Raw genomic sequence first — 18,859 nt, forward strand, 5'->3', positions numbered from 1 at the left:
TGTTCTTTGTGGCTTAATAGGCGTTCTCCCTGGGAACTCCGCTGGGTTCTTCCTGTTTCTGGGCAGAAGGAGTTCCTCATCTCTCCCCTCGCTAGCAAGAAACTGCTGCCGGGAAGATGGAGACTAGGCAGAGCGCGCTGCTCGCTGGGGAAGACTCCCAGAGGGCTCAGCCCAGGCAGCCGGGCGGCAGCCCCAGGGCCATCGTCTCCCCTTTTTCCCGGTGACCCCCACTCAGCCTTCCAACCTCAAGGGCCTTCCTCCCCACCCCAGACCTCTGCCGTGTCATCAGCCAAATTAATTGCTGTTTTGTTTTCCTACAGGAATCAGGGTCATTTGGGCTGCCGGGAAGACAGAAGAGGCGACTGCAATATGGGTTTAAATAAAGAGAATTTATTCTCTGGGGTAGCTGAAAATCGCCAAAGTAATGCGAGTTTCAAGCACGGCCTGATCAGGACTCTGGCTCTGTGTGTGTGTGTGTGTGTGTGTGTGTGTATGTGTTTGTAGCTAGGGATTGAACCCAAGGGCATTCTACCTCTGAGCCTCTCCCCTGCCCTATTTTTTTATTATTTTATTTTATTTTATTTTGTGATGCTGGGGATTGAACCCAGGGACATTCATTCTACCTCCAAGCTGGGATTACAAGCGTGCGCCACCACGCCTGGCTTATTCTTTATTTTGAAACAGGGTCGCACTAAGTTGCAGAGGGCCTCGCTAAGTGGCTGAGGCTGGCTGTGAATCTTGTCAGCCTCCCAAGTACTGGGATTACAAGTGTGCATCATCACATCTGGCTCTAATTTTTAAAATATTTATTTATTTAGCAGTACTGGGGGTTGAACCCAGGGGTAATTTTACCTCTGAGCTCCACCCCCAGTCCTATTTTTATTATTATTTATTTATTTAGCAGTACTGGGGGTTGAACCCAGGGGCAATTTTACCTCTGAGCTACACCCCGAGATCTATTTTTATTATTTATTTATTTATTTATTTATTTGGTGGTACTGGGGTTCCTGGAAGCCCTTCTACCTCCGGGCTACACTCCCAGACCTATTTTTAATATATTTTTTATTTGGAAACAGGGTCTCTTAAGCCAGCAAGGCTGGCTTCGAACCTGCGCGATCCTCCTGTCTCTGCCTCCCAAGCGCGGGGATTACAAGGGTGCGCCACCACGCCCGGCTTATTCTTTATTTTGAAACAGGGTCTCACTGAGTTGCAGAGGACCTCACTAAGTAGCTGAGGCTGGTTGAGAACTACCATCCTCCTGTCTCAGCCTCCCAAGTACTGGCATTACTGTCGTGTGCCACCATGCCCGGCTTATTTTTTATTTTGAAACAGGGTCTTGCTAGGTTGCCGAGGCTGTCCTCAAACCCGCAGTCTTCCTGTACTGGTACCAGCCTCCCGAATTCTGGCATCACAGGCGGGCCACACCACGCCTGGCTCCGTTTGAACTATTCAGTTATGATACGCTGCCGTGGTTTTCCTCATGTGTCTTAAGCTTACTGAAAGTCTTAATGTGCGAACTTACAATTTCATGAAATTCCAGATAATTTTGGCCATTATTTTTTCAAATATTTTTTTCTGTTCCCTCATCCCCTCTCCCTGCTGAGACTCCAATTACACACGTTAGACTCCTTGAAGCTCACTCACGCTCTGAGAAAAGAATATTAGCTGAGTGTGATACACAGTAGTGAACACCAAGATATGCAAATAGAAATGCCCAGTATGAAAAACAGACAGAAGGAAAGACCTAAAAAGTAAACCTGCAAGCTCCTGAGAGACCATGGGACGGAGCCATCCAATCGTGAGGCACCCTCATTACTGACCCATAAGGAATGTGTTGTTACAGCCGGGCGTGGGTGCGCACGCTTGTCATCCCAGCCTTTGGGAGGCTGAGACGGGAGGATCGCGGTTCGCGGACAGCCTCAGCTACTTAGTGAGACCCTCTGCAACTCAGTGAGACCCTGTTTCAAAAAATAAAAGAATAAAAATAGGGCTGGGGGTGTAGCTTGGAGGTAGAATGCCCCTTCCAATCCCCAGTACCATAAAAAGAAAATAAAAATCAGGCTCAGAGGTAGAATGTCCCTGGGTTCCATCCCCAGGACTGAAGAAAAAAAAAAAAAGTCGATTGTTCAAACCATTAAGTTTGGGGTAATTTGTCATGTAGTAATAGGTATTAATCTTTTTCATCTCACAGGCAAAATTATTGCTGTTTTGTTTTCCTATAGGAATCAGGGTCATTTGGGCTGCTGGGAAGACGGAAGAGGCAACTGCAATATTGGGTTTCTTTTTTTATTTTCTTTTTTTTTTTGGTGGTACTGGAGGTGGAACCCAGAGGCTTTCTACCTCCGGGCTATACTCCCAGACCTATTTTATATTTTATTTGGAAACAGGGTCTCACTGAGTTGCTGAGAGCCTCACTCAGTAGCTGAGGCTGGCTTCGAACCCGTGCCATCCTCCTGTCTCAGCCTCCCAAGCACGGGGATTACAAGCGTGCGCCGCCACGCCCGGCTTGCAATATGGGTTTAAATAAAGTGAATTTATTCTCTGGGGTAGCTGAAAATCGCCAAAGTAATTTACTTTTGAGTCAGGGTCTCACTAAGTTGCTGAGGCTGTCCTTGAATCTGCGATCCTCCTGTCCCAGCCTTCTTTTTGTTTTTGGTTCTGGGGATTCTACCTCCAGCTACACCTCCAGCCTGATAAGTTGGGTCCCTCCCCCACGTGATCTCGCAGCGGAACCCCGGGAGCCAGGCACCTCGAGACTCCAAACATCGCGAGACTCAGGACGTTGCAAGAGAGTCGGCATGCTTATAAAACCTCGGTGCCTCCGATCCGCCACGTGACTCAGCCGGCGATCAGGCCTATGCGCAACTCTCCAGACGCCTGGCCCATCATCCCCCCCCCCCAGCCAGCTGACTCTCCAGAGGGTTCCGGGTCCGAATAAAACAGCGGTCTCTGATAACCCGGTTGGTGTTTTTACCTCCCTCCTAAACTCCCAACTCTATTTTCAACTATTCACGGCCCTTTTTACTTTTGAGTCAGGGTCTCACTAAGTTGCTGAGGCTGTCCTTGAATCTGCGATCCTCCTGTCCCAGCCTCCCCAGCGCTGGGATTCCAGGCGCCATGCCACCAGGGCTGGAGGGTGCTTGTGAGGAAAGTCCCTGTCTTTGAATCCTTTGGTGGGCTCCATTCCCTTATAAAACTGCTTTTTTCACGGCAAGCCCCTTCCAGCCAGCTGCTGTTGACTTCTTGAGCGGATTTCTTATCTTCCTCTCACACTCAATGAGCGATTATTTCCAGTTTCTCCAGGGTAACTCCCCAGAGCCTCTCTACCTGGAGTGGAAACCTGCCCAGTTCTTCCCACGGTGGGCTCAGGAATCGTCATCCTTTGGGGCTCAGTTGGGAACCTTCCCCCTCCCTGCCCGCTTTCCTAGGTTTTTCTGGGGAACCCCCAGGGCCGGGGCTACCCTTGCTTTATGTGTAGTGATCACTTGATAGTTTTGGGTACCCCCCTGTCCTCCGGGCTCTGGGATAACCTGTTCTTTTGTGTTTCTGGGGTTTTTTTTTGTGTGTGGGGGTGATGGAACTCAGGGGCATTCTACCTCTGAGCTACACCCCCAGCCTTATTTTTTATGCTTTATTTTGAAATGCGTTTTTTATGCTTTTATTTTTTATGCTTTATTTTTTATGCTTTTATTTTGAAACAGGCTCTCACTGAGTTGCAAAGGGCCTCACTAAGTAGCTGAGGCTGGCCGCAATCCTCCTGTGGGATTAGGATCCATGTGGGGGGATGCTGAGCTGAGACCCTGTTTCCAAATAAAGAATAAAAACTAGGGCTGGGGGTGGAGCTCGGGGGTAGGATGCCCCTGGGTTCCATCCCCAGTACCGCAACAAATAAATAAATAAATAAATAAATAAACAAATAAATAAATAAATAGAAATAAAAAGAAAAAAATAGAGCTTCTCTGCCGCCAGGTGCAGGATGGACTTAAAGGCTGGCTGGGCAGCTGGGGCCACTTAGGAAGTGTCAGGAGAGAAAAGCAGAGAGTGCCGGGAGCCTTTAGACGCGAGGTCAGGAGCGCCACCGCAGGGGAAAGTGCCCAGGTGGGCTCCCACCCTTTGGGGGCGAGGATCCGCCGGGGTGGGGGCTCTGGCTTGGGCTCCTGGATGGAGGTACTTAGGGTTCATTCTGAATCGCTAGTGAAGCGCAGCAGGAGGCTGGAGAAATGTCTGCGGGAAGCAGGAGAAAGTCTGGGCTTGGGGCTGTGTTCTGTTGTTTGGAAAGCTCTTGCTACATTGATTTTAGCCTGGAGGAATTACAGCGTTTCTAACTTGATGGGTTATAACCAGCCCAGGCAGGTGGGCCTTTTGCCCATAATCCCAGGACTCAGGAGGCTGAGACAGGAAGATTGCAGGTTAGAGGACAGCCCTGGCAATTTAACAAGACCCTGAGCAATTTAGGGAGACCCTCCGCAGCTCAATAAGATCCTATTTTATTTTATTTATTTATTTATTTTATTTTGGTGGTACTGGGGATGGAACCCAGGGGCCTTCTACCTCTGGGCTACATTCCCAGACCTATTTTATATTTTATTTGGAAACAGGGTCACTTAAGCCAGCAGAGGCTGGCTTCGAACCTGCGCGATCCTCCCGTCTCAGCCTCCCAAGCGTGGGTATTACAAGCGTGCGCCACCACGCCCGGCTCTATTTTATTTTTTATTTCTATTTTATTTCTATTATTTATTTATTTTGGTGGTACTGGGGGTGGAACCCAGGGGCTTTCTACCTCCAGGCTCTACTACCAGTCCTATTTATACTTTATTTGGAAACAGGGTCTCACTAAATTGCTGAGAGCCTCACTAAATAGGCTGGCTTTGAACTTGCGCGATCCTCCTGTCTCAGCCTCCCAAGCGCGGGGATTACAAGCGTGCGCCACCACGCCCGGCTCGGCAGACTGTTTTAAAATAAAAAATAGGCTGGGCGTGGTGGCGAACACTTGTAATCCCAGCATTCTGGAGGCTGAGACAGGAGGATCGTGGTTCGCAGACAGCCTCAGCTACTTAGTGAGGCCCTTTGCAACTCAGTGAGACCCTGTTTCAAAATAAAGAATAAAAGGCCGGGCGTGGTGGCGCACGCTTGTAATCCCTGCGCTTGGGAGGCAGAGACAGGAGGATCGCGCAGGTTCGAAGCCAGCCGCGCGTGCTGGCTTAGGAGACCCTGTTTCCAAATAAAAATGTAAAAATAGGTCTGGGAGTGTAGCCCGGAGGTAGAAGGGCTTCCAGGAACCCCAGTACCACAAAAAAAAAAAAAAAAAAAAGAATAAAAAATAGGGCTGGGGTGTAGCTCAGAGGTAGAATGCCCCTGGGTTCCATCCCCAGTACTGTAAAAACAAACAAACAAATAGATCTGGGGTGTAGCTCGGAGGTAGAATGCCCCCTGAGTTCCATCCCTAGTAGCTCCCATCCCCCCCAGAAACCTTTAGCAAATAGCCTGGTGTGTTATCGTCCCAGTCAGAGTTCCCAGGGTAATTCCAATGTGAATAGCAAGTACCCACCTATGCTGAGTCACTACACACAGCGCCTCTGCACAGGGCAGAGGGAGGCGCTAACCCGGTGTGGGCATGTGGGAGTCAGGCAGGGCTTCCTAAAGGAGGGTCATTTGAACAGGGTCTTGTGGGATCAAACAGAGTTCTCCAGGCAGCCAACAGAGGGAAATGGAGCCTATGTTACTCTGAGAATTATTTTAGGAGATGCTTACATGTGCTGTATTAGAAAATGGAATATCTGGATTATTTATAGAAAATAAAGTCAGGATGAGGACTTGAATCCAAAGGTCTGAGCTCACAAAGTTCGAACGACTCCTTTCAGCCCTGCCCGTTTTCTTACCCCACACTTAACCAAGAGTTTGCAGGATCAAGGGCTCTTTCAATAATGCCGCTCGCTCGACCCACCAGGGCCACCAGGTGCAGGAAGGGGAAACATCTGGATCCTGCTGGGCTAGAAAAACATGTGAGCCCTGGATTTCTGTCTTCATTCAGAACGTTTCAGAGGTGTCCTAGGGATGGAAAATCCAACTGGAAAATATGAGTGTTACCAGAAACCTTGAAAAAGGTACTGCGGGCATCTCTTTGGTCCTCTTCTTTGTCCTCCTCCTCCTCCTCCTCCTCCTCCTCATCATCATCATCATCATCATCATCATCATCATCATCCATACTGCGAATTGAGCTCAGGGGCATTTTACCTCTGATCTTAACCCCCAGCCCTATTTAGCTTTTATTTGGAAACGGGCCTTGCTAGGTTGACGAGAGTCTCACTGCTTACTGAGGCTTCCTTGAATCTGCAATCCTCTTATCTCAGCCTCCCAAGTACTGGGATTATAATAGGCATGCACCACCACACCTGGCTCCTTCTTCTCCACAGCTGTCTCCCTGTCTTATCATCCTATCTCTCTTGTACTTTTGTTAGACCTTCTTGGACCACCGTTAGACCGTCTCTTGGACTGTTTATCTCTCTCTCTCTGTCTCTCTCTCCCTCTCCCTCCCTCCACTTGGCTTGAACCCCAGGGGCATTCTACCTCTAAGCTACGCCCTCAGCCCTTCTTATTTTTTGTTTTGAAAGGGAGTCTCGCTAGGTTGATGAGAATCATGTTGCTAAGCTCCCATCTCGGCCTCCGGCCTCCCAGTACTGGGATGACAGGCACAGCCCCCCACGCCCGACCCCAGCTTGTCTTTAAAGGCATTTGGAGAGGTCGGAGTTAGTGAAATGCTCAGAACTTTATTGCCTTCTGCCAACAAGGAGCTCTTTATGAGGAGTCTGGATTTACAACACGGAAACACAAAAGGCCCCTCACCCCGGCTCTCACATATCGGTTCTTGAGCAGAGACATTTCCAGTCTGATAAATCATCGGGCTTCCTACAGGAAATTAAAGACCTCAGCACACCACGGTTGTTCTCATCCCTGGGCATCTCCGCCAAGGCTCCCTTGGCCTCCCCGAGACTGGATGGACACATCTTTAATGAGATTTCTTCTCCCGGCCTCTCTAATGAAGTCGGCGCGTGTGTCCTTTAGATAAGCTCACAATAGGGCCAGCAGGTCCCTGCTCTGGTGCGAGCTGCCGCCTCGCCCCTTCTTGTCTGAGCTGAGCTGGCCATGTCCTCAGGGAGCCACGCTGGGGAGCTGCCTGGACCAAGAAGCCTTAGGAACCGGAGTAACCCCACCTCAATCTCACAGGCCGTGAGGACGAACAGGGCCTTCCAGTCCAGGAGCTGATAACACCTGCCACTGCCTCCACTTCCTCCTCCTCCCCCCCCCCCTTATTTTTATTTGGAAACAGGGTCTCCCTAGGTTGATGAGGGTCTCACTACTTGCTGAGGCTGGCCTCAAACTGGCGGTCCTCCTGTCTCAGCCTCCCAAGTACTGGAATTGCAGGCCTGTGCCACCATGCCTGACTGGACGTGACCCACTTTGGGAAGTGAGATGTGAAGGAAAGCCTAGGAGCTTTCTGGGACGCTTTCCTCTGCCAGAAAGAGATTCCCAAGGGCACTTCTTTGCCTCTGGACTTGGAAGGACATGGGATGGAGGAGGGAGAGTCAGACAGAAGCAACTCACAGGGACACGTGCCGTGTGCTGTATCAAAGAGCCTGGGAACTGCGCAGCCTCTTAAAGTGGGGGTAATAAGAGCCTTTTTTTTTTGTACTGGGAATTGAACCCAGGGATGTTCTATATCTGTTACACTTCCCAGCCCTATTTTATTTTATTTTTTTATTTTGAAACAGGGTCTTGTTAAGTTGCTGAGGCTGGCCTCCAATCCATAGTCCTCCTGTCTCAGCTTCCCAAGTACTGGGATTCCAGGTATGCACCACCACACCTGCCTTGTGTGTGTGTGTGTGTGTGTGTGTGTGTGTGTGTGTGTGATACTGGGGATTGAACCCAGAGGCATTCTACCTCTGAGCTACACCCCCAGCCCTATTTTTTTATTCTTTATTTTGAAACAGGGCCTCACTGAGTTGCAGAGGGCCTCACTGAGTGGCTGAGGCTGGCTGAGAACCTGAGCCTCCTGTCTCAGCCTCCCTGGGATTACAAGTGTGCGCCACCACGCCCAGCCATTTGAGTTGGATTTTCTTTGCTGGCAATTGAAAGCATTTTCGGCTGGGTGTGCTAATACCTGCTGTAATCCCAATACTTGGAAGGCTGAGACAGGAGGATCACAGGTTCCAGGCCAGCCTCAGCAATTTAGCGAGACCCTCGGCAACCCGCCAAGACCCTGATCCAACATAACAAAACCAAACAAAAAAATAAACAAAAAGGGGCTGGGGGTCTAGCTTTGAGAGAATGCCCAAGTTCAATCTCTAGCGCCTCTCATACAGTAGGGAGAGGGAGGTCCAAGATAGGGCCCCTTTTGCTTTAGAAGGGCCGTAAGAGTCGCTGAGAGGGCGGTGGGGGAGTGAGCCCTGGGGTCAGATGGCTCCGGCGCCCGCAGCCCACCCTGTGCAAGCCCCGGGAAGCCACGCGCTCTGGGAGGAGCCTCCTTGGCTCGGGATGGGTTTCCAGTCCCATGGAGACGCTGGTTGACTGTCGGTTCTCTTCTCCTAGGACATGTTTATCTCTTAGCTATTTTTAAAGGGACCAAGAGGTGGCAGGTGCAGAGAGCTATTTAGTGACATTTCAGCGCTGGGGAAATTTTCCGCAGAGATCGCTTTGAGTTCTTTCCCCGCAGTCGCTCCGAGTACAAATCACATCTCCGATGCCAGCGACGGCGCTGAGGGGGAGGCGGATACACCCAGTCCTCAATTCTCCATGGTGATGGGGGACGTGGATAATTGAAAACAGATCATCCCCGAACCTGCTTTGGAGTCACCGCCTGCCACCGCCTCCCCCCGCGTCCACTTCTGCCCGCACGTTTCTCCTGGGGCCTGAGAGAAGCGGGGTACGTGGGGGGCCGCGCTCCTCCCCCTCACCGCACACTCCCGCCCGGGGCCAGGCTCGCCGTGGACCGAGGCCAGCCCACTCGGGTCCCACAGCCTCTGTGGGAGGTCCAAGATGAGGAGGCGGGACCCTCTGGGTGGACCTGAGCCCCGAGGCCCGAGGCCCGGGCTCCTCTTCTCAGATGGGGCACAGCTGACTCAGCGCGTGCTGGTGTTCCTGAGAAACACAGCATCCCCAGCTCCCCCGCCGGAGAGGGGAGGGAAAGAACCATGTCAATGGGTTGGAAGCTTGGGACCTGAGCTCCTCTTTGGAGCCAGCGAAGACACCATCTTATAGGAGGGAGGGAAAGCGAGGAGAAGCCAGGCGCGGTGGCGCACTCCTAGTACTTAGGAGGCTGAGATGGGAGGGTTGCAGGTTCGAGACCAGCCTCAGCAACTTGGTGAGCCTCTCAGCAACCTAGTGGGACCCTGTCTCAAAACAAAAGGGATGGGGGTGTAGCTTGCAGGAAGAACATGCAGGACACCTTGGGTTCAATACCCAGTACCAAAGTAGGAGAGAGAGAGAGAGAGAGAGAGAGAGAGAGAGAGAGAGAGAGAGAGAGAGAGAGAGAGAGAGAGGAGTGAGCCTTCGCTGGGACCTGCCTGGCGGGGCTGCTGTGCTGGGTGCTTCTCATGTGTTCAGGAGAACCACATCGTACTTAGCACATGTCTGTCTGGAGTAGGAGGTCCTGGCTGCCGGCTTGTCTTTGGTGCTGATATCACACAAATCAGTTCCTAAATTCAAGCCTGGTGTCGAGGTGTCAGGCTCTCTTGCTAGTTTGTCCTTTCCTCAGGAGGCACTTTTTTTTTTTTTTTTGTACTTAGTATTAAGGGCTTCTACTTTTTGAGTTACATCCCCTACACCCCCAGGCTTTTCATTTTATTTTTATTTTTTCAGGTCTGGGGATGGAACCCAGGGGCATTCTACCTCTGAGCTCCACCCCCAGCCCTATTTTTTTATTCTTTATTTTGAAACAGGGTCTCACTGAGTTGCAGAGGGCTCACTAAGTGGCTGAGGCTAGCGATGGACCATGATCCTCCTGTCTCAGCCTCCCAAATGCTGGGATTACAAGTGTGTGTCACCACGCCCAGTGACTTTTTTAAACAGGGTCTCGCTGCATAGCTGAGGCTGGTCTCGAACCTACAATCCTCCTGTCTCAACTCCCTCAGTACTAGGATTACAGGTATATACCACCATGTTGGGCCAGCCCTGTTTATTTATTTATCTATTTTTATTTTATTTATTTTATTTAGTTTTTGCAGACCTGGGGATGGAACCCAGGGGCATTCAACCTCCAAGCTATACCCCCTGCCCTACTTTTTATTCTTTATTTTGAAACAGGGTCTCACTAAGTTGCAAAGGGCCTCAGTAAGTAACTGAGGCTGTTGGCGAACCGCGTACTGGGTTCCCAAGTATTGGGATTACAAGTGTGCACCACCATGCCCAGCTTCTTTATTTTTATTTTGACACAGGATCTTGCCAAGTTGCCCAGGTTGGCTTTGAATTTGCCACCCCCCTGCCTCAGCCTCCCGAGTGAGTCTCTGGGATCACACATGTGCGCTGCGGCACCTGGCTGCAGCTGCAGAGACTCTGGGTCAGAGAGCACTGGGCAGCCTAAAAATTCTCCGCTGGGCCAGGGGGAACTGACAGCTGTTTGGCTTCTGTAGGGAGGTGAACAAGTGGGTCAGTGGTTAGAGCCAAGGTGTGGGTTGCTGAACAGAGCCAGAGTAAGATACCAGGGGCTTCCGGGCAGGTTCGTTCTCTCTCTCTCTCTCTCTCTCTCTCTCTCTCTCTCTCGTTCTGGGGATTGAACGTAGGGCCTCACGCATATTAAGCAATTGTTCTACCACCGAGTGACACCCCCAGAACCCCCTTTTCCAGCTCCCCTGGCTGGCTCAGAACATTCAGTAATGGAAACGTTAAGAAGCAGGAAGCTAGCCGGGCGTGGTAGCGCACGCTTGTAATCCCAGCGCTCGGGAGGCTGAGACAGGAGGATCGCACAGGTTCGAAGCCAGCCTCAGCTACTTAGTGAGGCTCTCAGCAACTTAGTGAGACCCTGTCTCCAAATGAAATATAAAATAGGTCTGGGGGATGTGACCCAGAGGTAGAAGGCACCTGGGTACTGCAAAAATAAAAAAGTAAAAAAGAAGAAGAAGGAGGAGGGGGGATGAGGGGGAAGGCGGAGGAGGAGGAGGAGGAGGAGGAGGAGGAGGAGGAGGAGGAGGAGGCGGCGGCGGCGGCAGCTACTGGCCTGTCTCACTGTCCAGGGCTCTGGCTTTCCAGCTGCTGGGGCAGCAGGAAGCTTCATCGCTGGCTTTGAGGCAGTAAAAGGAAGTGGACCAGCCTCCCAGCCACCCAGGAGCTCCAGGGCAGGGCGGCCCTGGGTTGTCAGGAACAGCAGTTGTCAGAAAAACAGGCCCTGGGAACACAATTTCGGAAACAATCAGAGGCAGCGAGGTTTCCTAAATGGGAGGAAAAAGAAAAACTCCCCACTTAGAATAATGGCTTTGACTTGGCACACAGGCTCCACGATGCACCGCCTCGCGGATGCCCGTTCTGAGGTGTGACTTTCCAACGCCAGACGGGCGGAGCCAAGAGCGGCTGCTGGGCTTTGCAGCCAGTCAGGACTCCATTTAGATGCCCCTCAGCCGGGCACAGTGGCGCACGCTTGTAGTCCCCGCGCTCGGGAGGCTGAGACGGGAGGATTGTGCGGGTTCGAAGCCAGCCTGGGCTACTTAGTGAGGCTCTCGGCAACTTAGTGAGACCCTGTTTCCAAATAAAATAGAAAATAGGTCTGGGAGGGTAGCCCAGAGGTAGAAAGTCCTTGGGTTTCATCTCCAGCCACATTTTTTCAACCGCAAAAAATAAAATAAATAGAATGTCCCTCAGACTTCATGGGGTAGACAGGCGGCTATGTTGGCAGAGGGGCTTGGTTGCTGGGGAGGGGCCCTGGGGGTGTGGCCTTGGCTTTTGCCACTCTGTACACCCTGTTGCCCCCAGAACCCATGAGCCCCAAGACCTTCCTTCTCTGAGTTGCTTAGTGAGGCCCTTTGCAACTCAGTGAGACCCTGTTTCAAAATACAGACTAAACCAGGCATGGTGGTGCATGTTTATAATCCCAGCATTTGGGAGACTGAGACTGGAGGATCGGGGTTCGAGGCCAGCCGTAGCTACTTAGTAAGACCCTTTGCAACTCAGTGAGACCCTGTTTCAAAGCAAAGACTATAAAATAGGGCTGGGGGTGTAGCTTGGAGGTAGAATGCCCCTAGGTTCCATCCCTTGTACAGAAAAAAAAAATCTGATGTCCCCGTGGGAACAAACAAGGGGGCTTTGTTACGCCGAGCGCAGGGCTGAGACGCTCTCCCTGCGCACTCCGCCCCACCTCTGCGCCCTTCTTCTCCTGGCCTCCCCCTGAGAGCCAGCACAGTGATTAAGTGTCCGATTCGATGGGGAGCCGGCTAAGACACTATCGCTCTCCTAATTCTGGCAAAATCGACATTGTTTCTGTCCATCTGCCTAATGGGGACGAGCTTGTTGCTTCCAGTTTCTGGCGATTTCCATCTTGTCTCTCTTGAGACCTTCCCCCCCTCTACCCATGCCCCTGCGCCTCCCATGAAGCATCCGGGCTTCCCTGGGGTCCTGGCAATTAGAGGCCGGGACTCCAGCAGGGAGGCCGGCTTCAGATGATCTCGGAGGAGGCAGAGCCCAGCTCAGTAACAACCCAGCAACCCCCCGGCTCTCACCTTAACTTAGAGCAAAGAAAGGAGCCAGTGAGGTCTGTCCTTAAGGGGCTCACGCGGGGGGGGGGGGGGTGGCTGGCGTTGGCCTGGGGATGGGGAGGGCGGGGTTTGCCTTCTCATTTGATGACAGGGACCCGAAGGGGAGTCAGGCGTGGCGCTGGGTCTCAGAGCTGCAGTGTGATAACGAGATGGCAGAGAGGGCTGAGAGCCGATGGACCAGAGGAAAGGGACAGGTCAAGGGGCCCTGGCGTGGGGCCCGTGTGTGGCCTGGACTCCCCGTGAATGCACCGAGCCTGCTCAGTGGTTTCGGTTCCCTGTCAAGTGCTGTTCCTTGCTTGCAAATAAGGGTGGGTGTGGGGAGGGGAGCAGCTCTATTCCTGATAGAGCCCTGGCCCCGGGTGGGAGGGGGCGGACAGCTTCCCCAAAGAGCAGCCCCCCAGAATCTTGACAAGCAGAAACTGCCTTTGTGAACTGGTGGCCTAGTCTCCCTGGAAAAAGGCTGATCTCCAGGCTTGGGGGGGGTCTCCACTGGCCCAAGGTGCCTAGAGTGCGAAGCCATGCGTGTGGGCCACCAGCAGAGGCCGCCACAGTCCTCACAACCCCATCCACAGGTTGCTGGGCCCCAGTGGGTGGGCCGGGGGTCAGCAGTCGCTGGTGGGGGCCATCCTGAGGCCAGACCAGGGTGCGGGGCTCTGGGGCCTCCCCTCTGGAGCTGCCACAGGCCAATGGTGGTGGGTTAGAGGGCAAATAAAGCTATTTATTTATTTATTTATGGCCCACACTGCCAGCCAGGCGTGCAGTAGCTCCCGACCCTGATGTAGGAGGGTGGTCCCTGCAGGAAAGTTTTTCTGTGCCTGGTGCTGTGACTGCCCTGGGTCCTCCCTCAGGCAGCTCAGGGGACCTTTAGAGGTTTTGTTTTTGTTTTTGTTTTGTTTTTGCAGTACTGGGGATAGAGCCCAGGAGCATGCTACTTCTGAGCTACACCCCAGCTCTCTTTCTCTATATATTTTTGGTGGTACTGAGGGTGGAACCCAGGGGCTTTTCTACCTCTGGGCTATACTCCCAGACCTATTTTATATTTTATTTGGAAACAGGATCTCACTAAGTTGCCGAGAGCCTCACTCAGTAGCTGAGGCTGGCTTAGAATCTGTGCGATCCTCCTGTCTCAGCCTCCCAAGCGCTGGGATTATAAGCATGTGCCACCACACCCAGCCCCAGCCCTATTTTTAATTCTTAATTTTGAAACAGAATCTCACTGAGTTGCAGAGGGCCTCACCAAGTAGCTGAGGCTGTTTTCCAACCGTGATCCTCCTATCTCAGCCTCCCAAATGCTGGGATTACAAGCGTGCGCCACCACGCCTCACTGTATTTTTTATTTGGAAACGGTCTCACGGAGTTGCCCAGGCTGTCTTCCATGCTGGAGCCTCCCGTGTCAGCCTCCCTAGTAACCAGGGTGACAGGCGTGCACTGCCGTACTCGGTGCTCACATGTTATTCAGGACGCCTTGCAGTGCGGGTGGAGGTGCAGGCGCGGTGTGTCTGTTTTATGATCTGCACTAGGAGCTCCTGTCACAGCGGCGCTTATGGTGCAAACTAAAAGCAGGAGAGAAGTCACGTGTGCAGACAGACTCCAGGGGTGAGAAGTGTCGCCAGAAAGACACAAAGTGCCAGGGTTAGTACAGATGAGGGGAGTGACGCGGAGCTAGGGGACAGAAGGGAGGAGGGCTGGCTGAGCGTCCAGGGCGCAGGCGGCCCACGGGGCCCCTCACACCATACACACTGGCCACGAGCAAGGGCGGAGGGAAGTGTTCCAGGCCGAAGGCACGGCCCAGCTCAAGCCCATGGCTAACCGGCAGCCCTGAGAGGGCCCCTTAAATCTCTCTAACTTTAGTTCATGGGGTGAGAGGCACTCAGCCTGCCTTCTAGGAATACCAGGAGGTGCAGGTGAAGTCATTTAGGGGAAAGCAGCTGGAAAGCTATCAGTGCTATGCAAATACCGCGGTCTTTATTATTAAAGTGTTAATTGACCCAGTAACAGTGCTCAGAGATAAGGACCCAGGAATGGTTAAATGTGGGCGGGCTAATGAACTGGGCCTCCCGGGCCTCTCTCTCTCCCAAACATCCAGAGCTTGGGAAGGCTGAGGATGAGCGCTATGACACTGTCTCTAGAGGGCTCAGAGAGCACCTGAGTCACTGTCTTTTCTGGAAAACCCATAATTGTCTGTCATTGTATCCAACATCTATCCACTCACCCACCCACCCATCCACCCACTCATCCATCCACCCACCCACCCACCCACTCATCCATCCATCCATCCACCCATCTATCCACCCACCCACCCACTCATCCATCCATACACCCACCCACCCACTCATCCATCCATCCACCCACCCACTCATCCATCCATACACCCATCCATCCATCCATCCATCCATCCATCCATCCATCCACCCACTCATCCATCCATCCATCCATCCATCCATCCATCCATCCACCCATCCACTCACCCACCCATCCACCCACTCATCCATCCATCCACCCACCCACTCATCCATCCATACACCCATCCATCCATCCATCCATCGACCCACCCATCCACCCACCCACCCATCCATTCATCCATCCACCCACTCATCCATCCACCCACCCACCTACTCATCCATCCATTCATCCACCCATCTATCCACCCACCCACCCACTCATCCATCCATACACCCACCCACCCACTCATCCATCCATACACCCACCCACTCATCCATCCATCCATCCATCCACCCACCCACTCATCCATCCATCCACCCATCCATCCATCCATCCATCCATCCACCCACCCACCCACCCATCCACCCACTCATCCATCCATCCACCCACCCACTCATCCATCCATACACCCACCCACCCATTCATCCATCCATCCATCCATCCACCCATCCACCCACCCATCCACCCACTCATCCATCCATCCACCCACCCACTCATCCATCCATACACCCATCCATCCATCCATCCATCCATCCACCCACCCATCCACCCATCCATCCATCCATTCATCCATCCACCCACTCATCCATCCACCCACCCACCCACTCATCCATCCACTCATCCACCCATCTATCCACCCATCTATCCACCCACCCACCCACTCATCCATCCATACACCCACCCACCCACTCATCCATCCATCCACCCACCCACTCATCCATCCATACACCCACCCATCCGTCCATCCATCCATCCATCCATCCACCCACTCATCCATCCATCCACCCATCCATCCATCCATCCATCCACCCATCCACTCACCCACCCATCCACCCACTCATCCATCCATCCACCCACCCACTCATCCATCCATACACCCATCCATCCATCCATCCATCCACCCACCCATCCACCCATCCATCCATCCATCCATTCACCCATCCATCCATCCATACACCCATCCATCCATCCATCCATCCATCCATCCATCCATCCATCCACCCATCCATCCATCCATCCGTCTATCCATCCAGCCTTCCAGCCTTCTATTTTCCCATCCATCCATCCTGCACTCATTCTTCCATCCTTCTATCCTGCCATCTGTCCATCCATCCATAATTTGACCACCCATCATCCATCCCTCTATCTGTTCATCCATCATTTGCATGTTCATCATTCACCCATCCATGCATTCATACTTCTTCCAGCTGTGCATCCATCCATGCATCCATCCTTGCTGCTGCTGCTGCTGCCGCCCTTCCTGTTCTCCCTCCTCTCCCTCCTCCTCCTCCTCCTCCTCCTCCTCCTCCTCCTCCTCCTCCTCCGCTGCTGTGGTATTGGGGATGGAACCCAGGGGCATTCCACCTCTGAGCGACACCCCCTGGCCTATTTTTTATTCTTTATATGGACACAGGGTCTCACTGAGTTGCAGAGGGCCTCACTAAGTAGCTGAGGCCGTCTGCGAACCGCGATCCTCAGGTCTCAGTCTCCCAAATGCTGGGATGACAAGCATGTACCACTATGCCTGGCTTATTTTTTATTTTAAAACTGGGTCTCGCTAAATTGCTGAGGCTGGCTTCGAACCAGCGATCCTCCAGTCTCAACCTCCCAAGCACTGGGATTACAGGTGTGCACCACCACACCTGGTGGTTGTTAAGTCCTTACTGGCTGTTAGACACCCGTCCTCCCTGCTTCCTGTCCTCACCGTTACGTTCAGAAGGTCCCCTCACTGCACCTACAGACACATCCAGGCTTGGTCTCCTAGCCCTGCCTTGCTGACGATCTCGAGCCCGCTGCCCAGCCTCTGGGGTCTTCTGCGTCCCTTGCTCCAACGAGGTAGGACAGGCCAGGTACCTTGTACAGGTTAGCCAGCCACCGAGCGTCTGCACAGCCACGGGCCTCAGCGCTCAGCCTCTCCCACCCCGCTCTCCCAGCGCAGGGTGCCCAGGCGACTTCCCACCACTGCTGCACATCCGCCGCCACGGCTCCCCAGCCCGGCCCAGCTACAGCCGAATCTTCACAAGAACCCAGGAGTTGGGATTATCACCCATGTAATGGATGAGAAAATCAAGGCATTCTGCAGGTTTTATTATATACATATACATATACATATATATATATATGTTTTGGTGGTACTGGGGTTCCTGGAAGCCCTTCTACCTCTGGCTACACTCCCACGGGCTACATTCCCAGACCTATTTTTGTACTTTTTTATGTGGAAACAGGGTCTCTTAAGCCAGCGCGGCTGGCTTCGAACCTGCGCGATCCTCCTGTCTCTGCCTCCCAAGCGCAGGGATTACAAGCGTGCGCCACCACGCCCGGCTAATTTTTTCTTTTTTTCTTTTTTTTTTTTTAGTGCTGGGGATTAAACCCAGGGGATTCTACTTCCGAGTTACACCCACAATAAACTATTTATTTATTTATTTATTGCAGTACTGGGGATGAAACCCAGGGGCATTCTACCTCCGAGCTACACTCTCAGCCCTACTTTATTTTTTATTTTGTATCAGGGCCTCACTAAGTAGCTGAGGCTGGCCTTGAACCTGTGATTCTCCTGTCTCCGCCTTCCCAGCACTGGGATGCACCGCCACACCCGCCTCACAGTTGGCTTTTAAGAGCCAGTACAGGCCAGCCCTAATACAACACTGGAGGCGGGGAGGGAGGGTGGACTCAGGGCTGCCACCCATTGTGACTTGGTCCAGATCCTTCATAAAGACTCACATTCACCACCTAGGGACACTGACTATTCCATTTCCCCCAGAGGGAGCCAGGGAGCAGAAGGCCATCTTGCCCATGGCCACACAGCCATCCCCTGGTGGAAAGGCTCCCACCTGGGAAGCCTGGCTCTGAGCCCAAGCCCTAACTGGGACCCTGTGCGGGATGGGGTGGCCATACCAGGGTGGGAGCTGCCTCAGTGGCCCCAGCTGTCAAGTTCAAGCCCATTTCCTGATGACCCTCTGGCCTTTGACTCTGGAGTGGTTTGGATTCACCCAGGCTGTCTCTCATCCCCATCCGTGAGGGTGAGATATGGTCTCACGGGCCCTGTTTGTATCCCACTGACACAGGCAGGAGAACTGGAGTCAGGATGCTGGCCCAGAAAGGTAAACTGAGGCAGAAGACAGTCCCGAAGGTAAATAGGCACAGAAGAGTCCAGGCCTGGAGTCTGTCCCCTAGAAGCTGTATCTGTCACTAAAAACCAATACCAATAAAAAATAAAAAGACTTAAAAAAAACCCCCAATGCCAACAACTTTCTTTCTTTCTTTCTTTCTCTCTTTCTTTCTTTCTTTCTTTCTTTCTTTCTTTTTTATTTTTGTGGTACTGGGGATGGAACCCAGGGGCATTCTACCTCTGAGTGACACCTCCAGCCCTATTTTTTAATTATTTATTTTGAAACGAGGTCTCACTGAGTTGCAAAGGGCCTCGCTAAGTAGCTGAGGCGTCCACGAACCACGAGCCTCCTGTCTCAGTCTCCTGAATGCTGGGATGACAAGTGCCAAGAACACATTTCTGCTACTAACAACATACTAATGGTGATTTATTAGACACTCATTAAATCTAATATATATTATCTGGAGCCTTGGACCAAACAGGTAGCTTTGTTTGGGGATGGAGGAGAGGGAGGGAGGTCGGGCAGGGGCAGGTGGGGGTACTAGAGAGAAAACACCTCAGATCCCGGGCT

Source organism: Muscardinus avellanarius, assembly GCF_963383645.1.
Source record: "Muscardinus avellanarius genome assembly, chromosome: 3".
Lineage (NCBI taxonomy): Eukaryota > Metazoa > Chordata > Mammalia > Rodentia > Gliridae > Muscardinus > Muscardinus avellanarius.